This window comes from Syngnathus scovelli, chromosome 1, assembly GCF_024217435.2.
Source record: "Syngnathus scovelli strain Florida chromosome 1, RoL_Ssco_1.2, whole genome shotgun sequence".
In the NCBI taxonomy this organism is placed as follows: domain Eukaryota; kingdom Metazoa; phylum Chordata; class Actinopteri; order Syngnathiformes; family Syngnathidae; genus Syngnathus; species Syngnathus scovelli.
In genome coordinates, this window is record NC_090847.1 from 25,798,451 (window position 1) to 25,811,188 (window position 12,738).

Below are 12,738 nucleotides of genomic sequence, written 5' to 3' on the forward strand. Positions count from 1 at the left end.
ATTGAAAATCGGACATGATGCATTAATGGTGCGCCTTATAGTCCGGAAAATACGGTAGCTCAAAACCTTTTAAGGCAAACATTTTGATAGCCAAGCTTGGGCCTTGGGAGGGGAAATAAATTTCTTCAGGTTGTGTTGGCTAAAATGGCCTCCTGGTTAGGTGTAACTTTAAAAAGTCAATGTGACCATAACAAGAGCAAATAGTTCTTGTCTTGAAATCACTTTTTATATATATAAAAAAAAAAAATTGGAGAACCTCTGGGCCAAGCTAGCCGAGTTGTTTACCCCCCGCTTCCACGTTTTATGCTAAGCTTGGAGCCTGCCGGCGTTGGCTTCATATTTAATGCGCCGTCACTGGCGTTCGCAGTCCCTCTCATCTGGCTGACGGGATGTAAGCCAAAGCGTGCGTCCTCTCCCAAACGTCAGTCCGCCTCCTTTTGCAGGCACGCCACTCACCCCTCCCACCACCCAAAATGAGCCTTGTTTAACACGGCCAGCCTTTGCAAACACTGAGAGTGTAACGTCAGCTTTGCTTAAACCCATTTGACCATCTGTGAATGAAAACAAGTCAATATGGTCGCCGATTGCCATCGCCTATTCACAAAATATGGAATGGTATTTCGGAGTTCTGGATCCTTACTTCCAATGGGCGATGTCCCGGCTGGTCCATAGAATATTCTTAGCTACATTTAGCTCTCCGGTGGTTGCCTTAGCAACGACTGAGCCGCATATTTGATCTTATCATGGTTATTTATGTATTTTGTCAGAATGCGCTTGGTTTTAAGCAGGAATCGTTTGAAGGTGGGTAGGAAGCGAGGAGGCGTGCGCAAACGCGGGATGGGACACCGAGAACAGGAAAAGACAGGCGAGAGCCAGAAAAAACGATGACATCACCGGCGAGAAGTAAAATATAGATTAAATTAGAAGTGATGCACTTTTTAATCTTCCTCTGACGCGTGCACACTGTAAATTTTCACTAGTGGCGGGAATTAAAAAAAAAAAAAGTGGAATCGTCAAGAATTGAGATGTTTATTATCTGTATGCAGGTACATTGTCCATTCCAGGTTTTTGTGAAGTAAAAACAGAAGGCAAAGGCTCAAGAAGTTTTTGAAAAAAAATAAATAAATAAGGGAAAAGGTGATTTCATTCCACACTCGATGACAAGTGTTCCATTTTCTCCATAGAATGTGCCCACACATGTCCAATCGCAGGCTGTCAACAGCCAATGATACGTTAGCATCGATGCTAACAATTGAAATGCTCTCCGAGTATCATTTTCTTTGTCCTAGTTTTTTCATCTTTAATATTTCATATAGATGAAGTGATGTGAACGAACTCCAAGTCCAGTCAAAAACATTCTGTTCCTAATCCAAAAGTTTGATCCTTCACCTGGAGACTTTTGTCATGTCGTTCCGCCTTTCCGATCCCACTGCGACGGCGGGATATTTGTTCTTATTTGCCGGTGACAGCTCAATGTGCATTCTGGTGTGTAACCGAGCCATAAGGGCAGCGCAGAAAATATATTTGGCCTTGTTGGCAGCTTTTCTTCCATCTTGGAAAAAAAAAAAATCTTCACAAAAGCGGGATAAGCAGCTTAATTCCTAGCAGGACACCCAATATTTTTGACTCATTGTGGTTTTCAACGCGCCAAGGCCGGTCCACTAGTATGGATCACTAAATAGTTGATACATGGTTGCCGTAGCAACAAATAACCGTGGCCTACCATTTTGATGAACGCACAAAATAAATTAGGGATAGAACATTATTTTGGTATTATGTAAGGTAAATTCCCAGATTGGATGATGGAGTGTTTGCACGCAAGATTGCTGCATTCTCTCCGCCTGACGAGATAATGTCTGATTTGTTTTCATCCCCCAACAAGGCCCTACACAATCCCCACGTTCTGCTACTTGCAATATAAGGCTCCTTTCCGTGATTACCTTTCTCGCCATTCTTTAATTAAATCCACTCGGTCTCACATTATTAACCGGAGTCCTCGGAGACGGCTGCCGTGCTCCTCTGGCCCGAGAAGTGAAAATGAAACGGCAAGGCGGAGGGCGAGCGCGTGCGGAAAGCTCAGCGTGTCGCTCCCGAGACTCCAGACAGCCCCTCGTCGTACACCCCCCACCCCTTCGCCCCCCCAGCAACCCCCTGTTGTTTGCGACGCTACTTCAAGTGCTCTCCGTTTTTGCTCCTGCCATTCTAATGCCTTATTTCCTCGCTCCCGCTGCCCACTCAGCAAACAACTTTGGAAGATGACCCAGACGTATCGTACCCCCCCCTCCCCCTAAACTCTCTCATGCTCGTTTCTAATTAACAATGCGAGGAGGCGAGGGTGGGAAACGGGGCACAGGTGAGGGAAGAAAAATGGGTCACCCAGCTGGCAATGAAAGGAATGTTGAGCTTTGGCGGAGCAATAGCACAGACTAGTGGCTAAACAGGAGAAGTGCACCCTTCGCTTTTGAGGACAAAGAGCGTTGCCGTGTTTTTTTTTCTACTTGTCTTGAGACTTAAATTTATTTAATGAATTCTTTGCCTGTTTGGCATTTTTTTTTTCGTGTTTAAGGTTATCTGATATTGTTTTAGATTTTTAAAATGTAAGTAGGTTTGATTGAGCTTAATGGATACACAAATATGTGAATAAGCCGTTTTGAACAGGAAAAGTAGAGCCCCAAGATCATAAAGGTTCAGAACCACTGTTCTAGTCCAGTCCAGGAAATATAGGCCGGATGAACTTTTATCTTTAAATCAAATTGTAATGTATGTTACTGTTGTACATTTTTGTACGGCTAAACTGGTAAGGCGGCAGCCATTTTGTTCGAATTCCAGATTCAGCTGTCTTCGACGGACCTGTGATGCCAAATTGCCAAGCTCCTTTGCATTCTGATGTCAGCTTCAAATTTTGACAATCACTTCGACTATTTGTCACAAAAGAGGACGTCGTATCGCTTTAATTCTACCTTGATCCTTTCATCCAATCCAAACAGTTGACAATCGATCCGACAAAAGCTTTTAAGGCCGCCATCGTAACGATGTGAGGCGATACGGTGGAAGGCGGGCTTGTGTATTTAAGATCATATTTTCCGAGGGGGGGGAGGTAATCTAGCGTTCTGTGGCTAAAAAGACAGAAGGGAAAAAGAGGTGTCGAGTTCCCTGAAAGTGGCACACGAAGCTCCTCGTTTCACTTTAGCCTTAATGTGTTTTTCCCTCTTCACGTCCTCCCTTGCTGCATCTCAAACTCCATCATCTCATTACCCTCCACGTCTCTCGTGCCATCCTTCCACTTTGCCCGCTTATCCCGCACATCCGGGTATGGAAGGGAAGAAATATCGCCACTTTCCAACACTTTGAATCCCTTCGGAGCGGGACTTCTCATACAAACATTCTTACTCGCCTCGGCTGATTTATGGCGAATTGTCAAACGTTTGTCCGCCCAACGCTCAATGGCCAAAAGTGAATGTTACTTGTATTTTTAGTGTCTAATTGTTAAATTTTAAAGTAACCGTAAAATAACTGCTTCAAACCAAAATGGCCGACAGTCTAAGTTTTGTGGCGTGCCTTCTTGAAAATTTTTTTGTGAGTCATTTAGTGTAAGAATGGCACACTCAGACCCTAAAATAACCCTCCTGTGCAATTTGCACAATTCATGTTCCACATAATGAATATTCTAGTGATGCCAGGCAGGCAGGAAAGTGCCGGAACAGAACCAGCGCCTCCCCGCTTGTGTTCATTTGCAACTGCCTTGTTTGAGCCTGACGAGCTGCGCGCGGACTTTTTTGACACAATGGTGTCAAACTCAAAAGCGGGCTGTGATGTTGGAGCAGCTCGCTCGCTCCCTCGCTCGCTCCGACAAAGAAAGCAAATGGCGCCGCCGCACCTGCCGGATGTGCTCTGAACGTTTGGCAGGAGAAGAAAGCTGCTTGGGTGGCGGCTGATGACTCATTTGCTATGTCATCAGGAGGGTTTCAGTTAAAATCATAGCAAACTATTATTGTTGTTTATTTTATTACGTCTAAAAAAGAAAAGTTAAACTTACTAAACTTTCAACTTGTCTGCGTGTGTTTCTGCAGGGAAATTCAGAGGAGCTTCGTTCATTCTGGTCTGAGGCAGCGATAGCAACTCTTATTCTAAATAGGTAGGAATGTTTATTTTTTGTAATTATTATTAATATCAATTCACATTTTTTTTGGTAGTTTTATTACTTTTTGAATTGCTCCCAGCATCAAAATAGGATGCAATACATACGCGATGCTGCAGTGACCTCTAGTGGACATGTACACATACTGCTCTTTTAATTTCAAACGACAATGCGAGCCATTTATTTAGTTTTCTTTCATTTGGTAAATTGATTCATATTTGATTTGTTTGTGTCTTTTAATTTATATGTGATTGGGGACTGTTATTTAAAAACTAGTGTATTCCATTTCTATTTTCAAGTAAATATTCATAATTTCATTTCACTTTTTTGTTATTTGATTTTCATCCAAATGAGCTGACCACTTTTTTGTAAAAAAAAAATATATATACTTTACTTTTAATTAGACTTCTCAAGTCAATAATTCTACTTTTCCTTTATCTCATTCAATCAGCACGCTTGTTGCATTTGCGTCTCCCCGGTTCAGCCCGTCCCCTGGGGCGTGTTGATTCCACCCGTGGGTCAGCGAGCTCCACTCGCGGCATCGGGACAGCATGTTGGCACCAGTGTGACCCCAGCCTCGTTTTATGGTAAGTAGGCCCGCCCTCTTCATTAGGTACAGTACACGTCAGCTCAAGTAATGTCAAATAATTAGAAACACATCCCAGAACACTGCAGTATTCAGTAGAACTACAAGCTTACAAACTTGCGCAAAAACATTGTCGTAATTCATAATAATAATAATAATAATAATAATAATAATAATAATAATGCATTTTATTTATAATGCACTTTACATTTGACATATCATATGATTAAAATTAATATCATACGTACAATTAATATAAATACATATAATATAAGTACAATTAACGATCCCCCTCCCCTGCACAGATTGATCTCATTTGCATAAAATAATCATGTGAATCAGCAGAGCGCGGTGTCAGCGCTCGCACTGTGGAAGTTTGTGATTTTTCCAATGTACAATGGAGCTAATAAAAGCTCATCTGAATGGAAACTACTCGGGGGTGAGCGTTAAGAGCCCAGAGCGCCGAGGCGAGTGTGTGATCCACAATGAGGCTGGTCACGTGACTGGAAATGCCTCACGTCATTAGCCTGTGAGTTGTAAATTGGCATAGCCACCAGATGGCACCCTTTGTTTATGAAGCACACAACAAATGTAGATTGAAACATAATTGTGTATAACGTTTTTGCAATGTCAGAAAAATGCTCTTTACTTTTCTGGGAAATGACGTATTTCGCCACATAAATGCTTTCAAGAAAGATATTTGAAAATGTCAAATTCACCTTCTAAATTATAGATAAGAATACGGTTTTAGTATATAGTACAGCACAGCGCCGGCAACATTTTTAAAGGGGTAACTATACACAGCTTATTATTCCAATAAATCCTCCTAAGTGTTGGTCATTTAATCAGGCCGCAGTCCCGTTTTAAACATTCGCCATTTACAACTTAAGATAGACTTAACTACACTTCAGCCCTCTGAAATATCCCCAAGGGCATATCAAAATATTAGAAGCAACTCTCAGTATGATCAATCATTACAATGGCTTTTTTTTTTTTTCTTTTTTGCTGTCGAGCCAATTCCTAACCCTTCCCCTCCACTAGAGGGCAGTCTTGCAGTAGAGAATCAACTATCTTTACCTTTGCCACAGAAATTAACTTTTCATTGTCGCTCTGATAAAGTACACAATCTATTTGGTTGCGACGTTAACACATCTGCATCACAACACACTACACACACACACACACACACGAGTGTGCACATGCGCACACACCTCCTTGCCATCTGTCTGTGCTGTGGCCCGTGTCTGCTACACCGGGAACAGTTGGGAGCAGGCGAGTGGAAGCACAAGTGTCTCGTGGCTCGGCACTCGTCTTTTCTTAGCCCCTCGCGTCCCCCTCAGTCTTCCTTCCCCGCTGTGCTTTTGTCACCCGCCCTCCCCTGCTCACTCAATGTGGCAGCGCCTCCCAAAAAACAACAAAAAAAAGATGGAGCATGTGAGTTCATCAAGCTAAGGGTAGCAGAGGCAGTACCGGCGGCGCGTTTGGAAAGCTGAACTTTTCCGCACTTTTCTATTTTCTACATATCTGCAAAGACCTTCGTAGGCAGCTTAAGTAATTTGAACACCAACGCCTTCCATTTTCGCCGCCTCCAAAAGTGCTTTCTTGAGGCGGCGTGATAAGAAATGGCAGCCATCAGCAGGAGGCTGCAAGTTCGGTTTATTAATAATAATAATCATAGAAAAGCGTTACTGTGCCCGTTTTTAGAAGAAAATCGCTCAGGAAAGGAAAAGTAGAGTCGCCTCCAGATGTTCTGCACCGCCATGGGAGCATTGTCTCGTTTTGTGGTCCAAAGGCCCCCGCTGATGGCTTTCCCCTTGCCGCATGGGCAGGATCCTTCTCTCGCATTGATTGTCAGCCGTGATAATATAATCAGGCGTAAAGCCCGACAAGGCTGGCCGGCCCGATAGATCAGCTCTGCCGACAGCGGCGCTATACACAGGTCATAAACCCTCACCTTCCCTGTCTGACCCCACATCAATTTGCCTCCTCCCGCTATGAATGCAAATAACAATGCTTTTTTTGGTGACATGTTTACGGTTATCTCTGTATCTCCCGCCGGCTGCCGCTCGGCCGGTCGCCCCTAAATGTGCTGACGGCGCGCGGCTAATGGCGGCCGGCGCTCGTCGGTCCTGGCGGCCTAAATGAGGCCGGCGTGCGCGGTGCCGCCCGCACGTGCCTCCTCCTCGCCCTCCGTCCCAGTCACTTGTGTATGCATTGAACTGATAAGTATCGCGCTTCATTTTCCCCATGGCGAGGCACAGTAAAAAAAATGGGGAGTAATAATTGCTTTGGGAGGGGGCGGAGCGCTGTGCGCGTGTGTGCGTGTGCGAGACGAGGACAGCTAAATATGCTTGATTGCGTCCTAAGCTTCATTGCTATGTAATGAAATATGGCGGCTGCAGACTGAGGGCCTTCGGTCCAATACAGTAATCTGCGCATATTTACGCTTTGCTATTGATATATTTGTTTTTAAACGGACTCCAAGCTATTTTTACTTAAAGATGCCACAAGAGGTCACTGTCTAAATAGCAATTGGTGTCAAGGAAGTATTGGCGGTAATAAGAGATGCGCCGATTAATCGAAAATTAATTATCAAAGTAATCGATTATTATTTTTCATAATTGATTAATGGTTTGGATAACTTTTTCAGTCTAAAATTCTAAAAAAAAAATCAACATTTTCTGGAATCTTCCATGACAAAACGCTGATTGGTTTTGTGGTGAACTAAACAAAGTAAAACATTTGCCCTTTGGAAAAGCATTCCTTGATTATTCAAATAATTGTGAGTTAGCTTCTTGTGGTAAAGTAGCAGAAGCTCAAAACATGCTAAACCGTTGCACACCGTATTGCCTCTGATCGACCAGTGCAGCTAATTTACATGCTGACTTACTTTGCCCATGACTTGGAAGCTAGCTTAGCCAAAAGCTAAAAAAAGGTGCGTTCTTATCACAGATTAGCATTGTTTTATGGGCACACGATCGAAGGTTTGGTGAAGTCGTTGTGTTGGGCCATGCGGTCTGCTGCATGCGCCACATGTACAGATCGGCAGATACAACATTTTCGTTATTATATTTCCAAACAAAAAAAGCATCTCGGCATGCCGCTGGTCTGGGAGTCACCAGAAACTTAATATTCAGCCTGCTTGCTTTTTTTTCTTCCCTCTACGAATTTCCATCAGCAGATGACATTCACACAGAAAATTGACTTGGAATTAACACTTTGGCTCGGGAATACTAAAATGACCACTTTCATAATCGTCTCATTTGACTCTGCTGTTTGAAAAAAAAGAAAACAATTAAAAAAAACACATTTTAAACAATAGCCGAGTCAAATTAAAGCTCACTCAATGCGGATTAAAAACAAAAACATGTTTACACTGGAGTCAATCTATGCTTTTGCACCCACAGCAAATTTGTCCATTTTTTTGTTCGGAGTCTCTGCTAATCACTTATTACAAGATGAGTCGTGAAAATGGCTCGAGGGGGAAAAAAAACAAACTGTAATCACCCAAAGCAAGTCAATAAAATTGCCTGAAGGAGACTTTTGCCGTAGTTTGCAGCTTGCAAACCCAAAGCGATCAGGTAACAAGAGGCGCTGATGAAGCCATTCATCTCCACACTCTTGCCGTCTGTCTCCCTTGTTTACGCAGTTCTCTTCCCGGAGACGTCCGCCACGACATGAGGCCCGCGGCAGGTAAGGACGACTTCGCTTCAATTTCACGCCGCGCATCACCTCCTTTTTTATTTTTTTTCCTAAGTCTTCCACGTGAAGGGGCCAAGTGAAAAATGTCAAGTGATATCAAATCAAGCGAGTCGAGTCTGGACTACAACTTGAGCGAGAATCCGGTCAGGGGAGGGAGGGGGGAGTAGTAGACTACATCTGGCAAAGTGACTGCGAAGGCAGCGGGAGACTGACTGGCACTGATGGGACCAGACTGGGACTTGGCGGGCCTGGCGAGCCTGATTGATGGAGTGTGATGAGACTGTCATGGAGCGGCGGCGATGGCAAAGTAGGCGGGACGGTCTATGAGTAGTCAAACGGGGCGGGAGAAACACGTGACGGATGAGGCTGCCAATTGCTTCTACCGGGATGACGTCTCGGATCCGTTTCGCGTATCGTCGTGTTAACTCGGTATTATTTCGATTGAGATCGAAATGACGGTAAATAAAGCAACGATTGGCTGATTTTAAAACCACATCAACTCATTTCCAGTCAGCCTTGCATTTTGAATACTTTATTCTTGAAATGAAATTCAAGCCACTCATATTTTGATTCTGCTATAGCCACAATTTGTGGAATAAGCAGCTATCATATCTTATTTCATCTTGTGATCTTGTTTTTGGATTTAGCGGGCTAACCTGGGGAGCTCGGGCATTGTAATTTTGAAGTTTGGAAAAAAACTCCTGAAATCTTTAAATGCAATTTTAAAGGACAGTGGGAAAGTAAAATAAGAAAATATTAAAATAAATAAATAAATAAATAAATAATGATTATAAAAGCAGCCAAAATCGAAATATCGATTACACTGGAATTTATTGCTATTACCGTACCGTTATTTGTGATTATCCCCATAAAATGAGGCCATCATTTAACAACAAAAAATTTCCACGTTTATTTAGAGATTTTAAACATTCAAGTTGCCCAATAGTGAAGCTTTAAAGACAAATGCAAGTTAGTTATGTGCTCCCTCTTATGTGTTGCAGTTAAGAGGCGAGCGGCAGCATTTTGGACCATCAGGAGATGTTTGAGGGCGGATAACCTAAAAGTTAAATAAAAAATCAATCTGACCATTTTTGAAGAATGAAACACGTGTACTTTTACGATATGTTTAGAATCAATGCACTCGTGAATGACAGAGTTCTTGGCCACGGATATTGTCCATACTCAGAGCATCTGTTTGGCAACACCAAATTAGCTCTTGCTGACACATTGCTAGCTGGCAAGGCCCAAACCGTTAAGAATCTAACAGTTTGTGATTTCAGACTTTTTATACTCGCGTGTCCTTGGCCGGGGGAAAGGGAGCGAAACCAGCTCGCCAAAACAACGACGTTATTTATCGTTTAGCGTGACGCAAATAACACCGAGCGGCTTTGACGGCCACGTGTCTGAAATGCGACTCAAGCGGGTGAAATGAGCAATTCCAATTCATGGACAGCGAACGTACAAAGATGGCCGCTCACTTTGGCAGATCAATGCTCTTTTTCCTTGAGTGAGCCGCAAGCCAGGTGGTTCGCCGTGTTTCACATTTGCCGCGGCCGCCGCCAGTGAGAGCTCGCCGAAGCAAAATGGCCAGACGCTTTGCATAAATTGAAAAGAGCAGCTTCATTCCCAATTCTGACCGGATATGAAATCGTTCAGTCAATGAAGTGCACAATACGGATCATATTGGTCATATTCAAATGCTCGCCAGTGCTAAAATGAAGTTCATATTGACACGGGTCAGGAGACGCTTTGTTCAAGAAGCACAATAGAAATTTCTGTCTGATTTCTTAAAGCATTGCTATCCATCATATAAAGAGCCTATAATAAATATATGAGTAATATTTATAAATTAAAACCTACATTTTTTTTCTGCAATGTCATAGCTATAAATTAAAAATCCGCATTACTCTAGCTGTGATTGGTCAAATATAAAAACAAAAAATGAAAACATCTCTGTACTAGAAAATAACATTTTTTTTAAACCACAATCAAAAAATATCTCTGATTAAAACTTGCTGTTGATCAGTGTTATTTGAAGCTGAGCTAAGTATTTACAAGGTTGTGATTCCTAATGAACAATTATGCATATTTAAGGGGTTCAAAATGTGATCCCCCCCCCAACCAGGACCAAAACTCTCCCTCGCAACCCCTGTTTTTATTTATTTATACCAGCTTCACTAATTTACTTAAAATCGGGTGGACAGCAGGACCCACGATAAATTCTGAAGGACTCATTAAATTGAAGAGGAAATCAAAAATTCCTGAAGGACTCATTAAATTGAACAGGAAGTCAACCATTTTTAAAATAAATAAATAAATACGATTTTTTTTTTTTTTTAAATATATGTTCTAGTAGGAAAATGCAGGAATCCTTTACAAGGCTATCCCAACTTTGAACCAAGGCCCATTTCGTTAAGATTAGAAGTCAAGTCAAGTCAAGTTTATTTGTATAGCCCTAAATCACAAACAGTCTCAAAGGGCTTCACATAGCCAAAATTGACAATTATTCTCAAAGCATCCCCTGATCTTAAGCTCCCAAAATTATTGAATTTTAATCACATTGGGAGGCTCATAAATTAACGGAGCAGAGGGAGCAAAAAAAAAAAAAAAGCATTAGAAAAGTCTGAAGTCACACCGAACAAATTTAGCACTGTCCCCGTCGTACAATGCCAAGCCACTTCAAAGCACTGCCAAAATTGGTACGTTGGTGCATGGCGGTCAATATATGAAATGTGCCATAGAGGGAAAATATATCACAAAAAATATCTAATAAACTCTTCAAGCTGCCAAATATCTCTGAATTTTCCCATTCGAGTACAATGGAAGCATTTTTAGCAGTAATGGCCAAGTGAAAGTGGACTGCAGTTACTCGTCACATGTCAAAGTGGGAATGAACGCTTTGCAAGCATTCCCGCTGTGAAATGTCAAAAGTGTCCATTTTCCCAGAGCCAGTACAAAGCACCGCGGCTGGTGCTTTGCGCAGTAAACAACTGTAGAAGACAACCGATGAGGCGGCAACCACACATTTTTCTCCCTTTTGCACATTACAGTCACAGAAAGTGGCCAAAAAGTGTCTGGGTGTCAAGCTGAGGAAAAATAAGAACACTTGCAAAAAAGAAAAAGTCGATTGCATTTTGGCAGCCACATAATAACAGCTGTTAAACGCGGGCCAAGTGCGGTGAGTTTGAGCGTCTTGAACAAACAGAACTGACAAGATAGAAAAGCACAACTACGGCTGCTGTTGCATCACCTGCCGTAGTAAAAGCGATGGCTTGGAAAGAAAAAAGACTCGGAGTAAAAATGATAGTAGGGGAAAAAAAAAATCTCCACTTAAAAATTCAATTCACATTCGATGACAGGAACCAGGTAAACAAGCGCAAGATTTTTGACAAGGCTAAGAAACTCACATCTGACACTTACAATGAATTGAAACAAAGCTAATTATCTGTTCGAGTGGAAAGAGTGAGCAACATCTTGTTAAATATATTGTAATTAAGCAAATATAATTCAATATATACACAAGCCCCCCCACAAAACCCAAAGAAAATAACCATAATGAATATTAAGTTAAAATGATCATGATTAAATTCATTAAAAAGGTAAATGCATATGTATGCATAAATAAATATTTATTTATTTTATTTATTTTATTTATTCATTCATATACATACAGTATATGTGTAATATAGATTTATGTGTGTATATATAGAAACAGAAACATAAACGGACAGACAGTGGACCTAATATGGATCCCTGTGGCACTCCCATGTTCCCTGGAAATTAAACCATCAGCAGAAGCAATTCGCAACAGTCACCCGTCTTCCTAGGTCAATAACGTTTCTGTCCAGCCTCAAAAGAGAAACAAAGACAATTAAAAGTCCCCGATATGTAATCGTGCCATTTATTTACGATAGACTACGATCTCGACAGACAAAACTGCCCATTTGATTTTAATTACAAACTAAAACACACGAGTACAGAGAACCGTTAGGGACTTTTGCTTCCCCCAATTGGATTTTGAGCTAAAACTCCGGCATGCTAATACCTTGGCTCGACTCTTAATAAACAACAGAAAAGAAGTGTGCTTAATAAAATAACGAGAAGCTGTGAAATGTAATTCCGAGGAGCCTGGAACGAGTGGCGAATCAGCTGTCTCGGAGCCGTGCTTTTTCATTCCGATGTTCTCATTTGTATCCGCACCTGTGTCATTCACAGCCTTACGTCTTAACCTAATTTCATGGTCTGCGGGTCTGGATGGATGACTCTGCCGCCGCTTGTACACCGAGGGGGGAGGGGCGCGAGCGAGTGTGCG

The 12,738-nt window shown here is 42.1% G+C and overlaps 1 protein-coding gene across 31 annotated transcripts in view; it reads left to right on the forward strand.

Annotated features, from left to right (window-relative positions):
- Window positions 1-12,738, forward strand: part of LOC125977523 (receptor-type tyrosine-protein phosphatase delta) — a 196,162-nt gene that overhangs the window by 67,428 nt on the left and 115,996 nt on the right. For all 31 annotated transcript variants that reach the window (XM_068651443.1, XM_068651452.1, XM_068651447.1 and 28 more), the window contains exons 5-7: window positions 4,071-4,135; window positions 4,590-4,725; window positions 8,374-8,417. The gene's annotated coding sequence lies outside the window, so the exon portion shown is untranslated. The remainder of the gene's footprint in view (window positions 1-4,070; window positions 4,136-4,589; window positions 4,726-8,373; window positions 8,418-12,738) is intronic.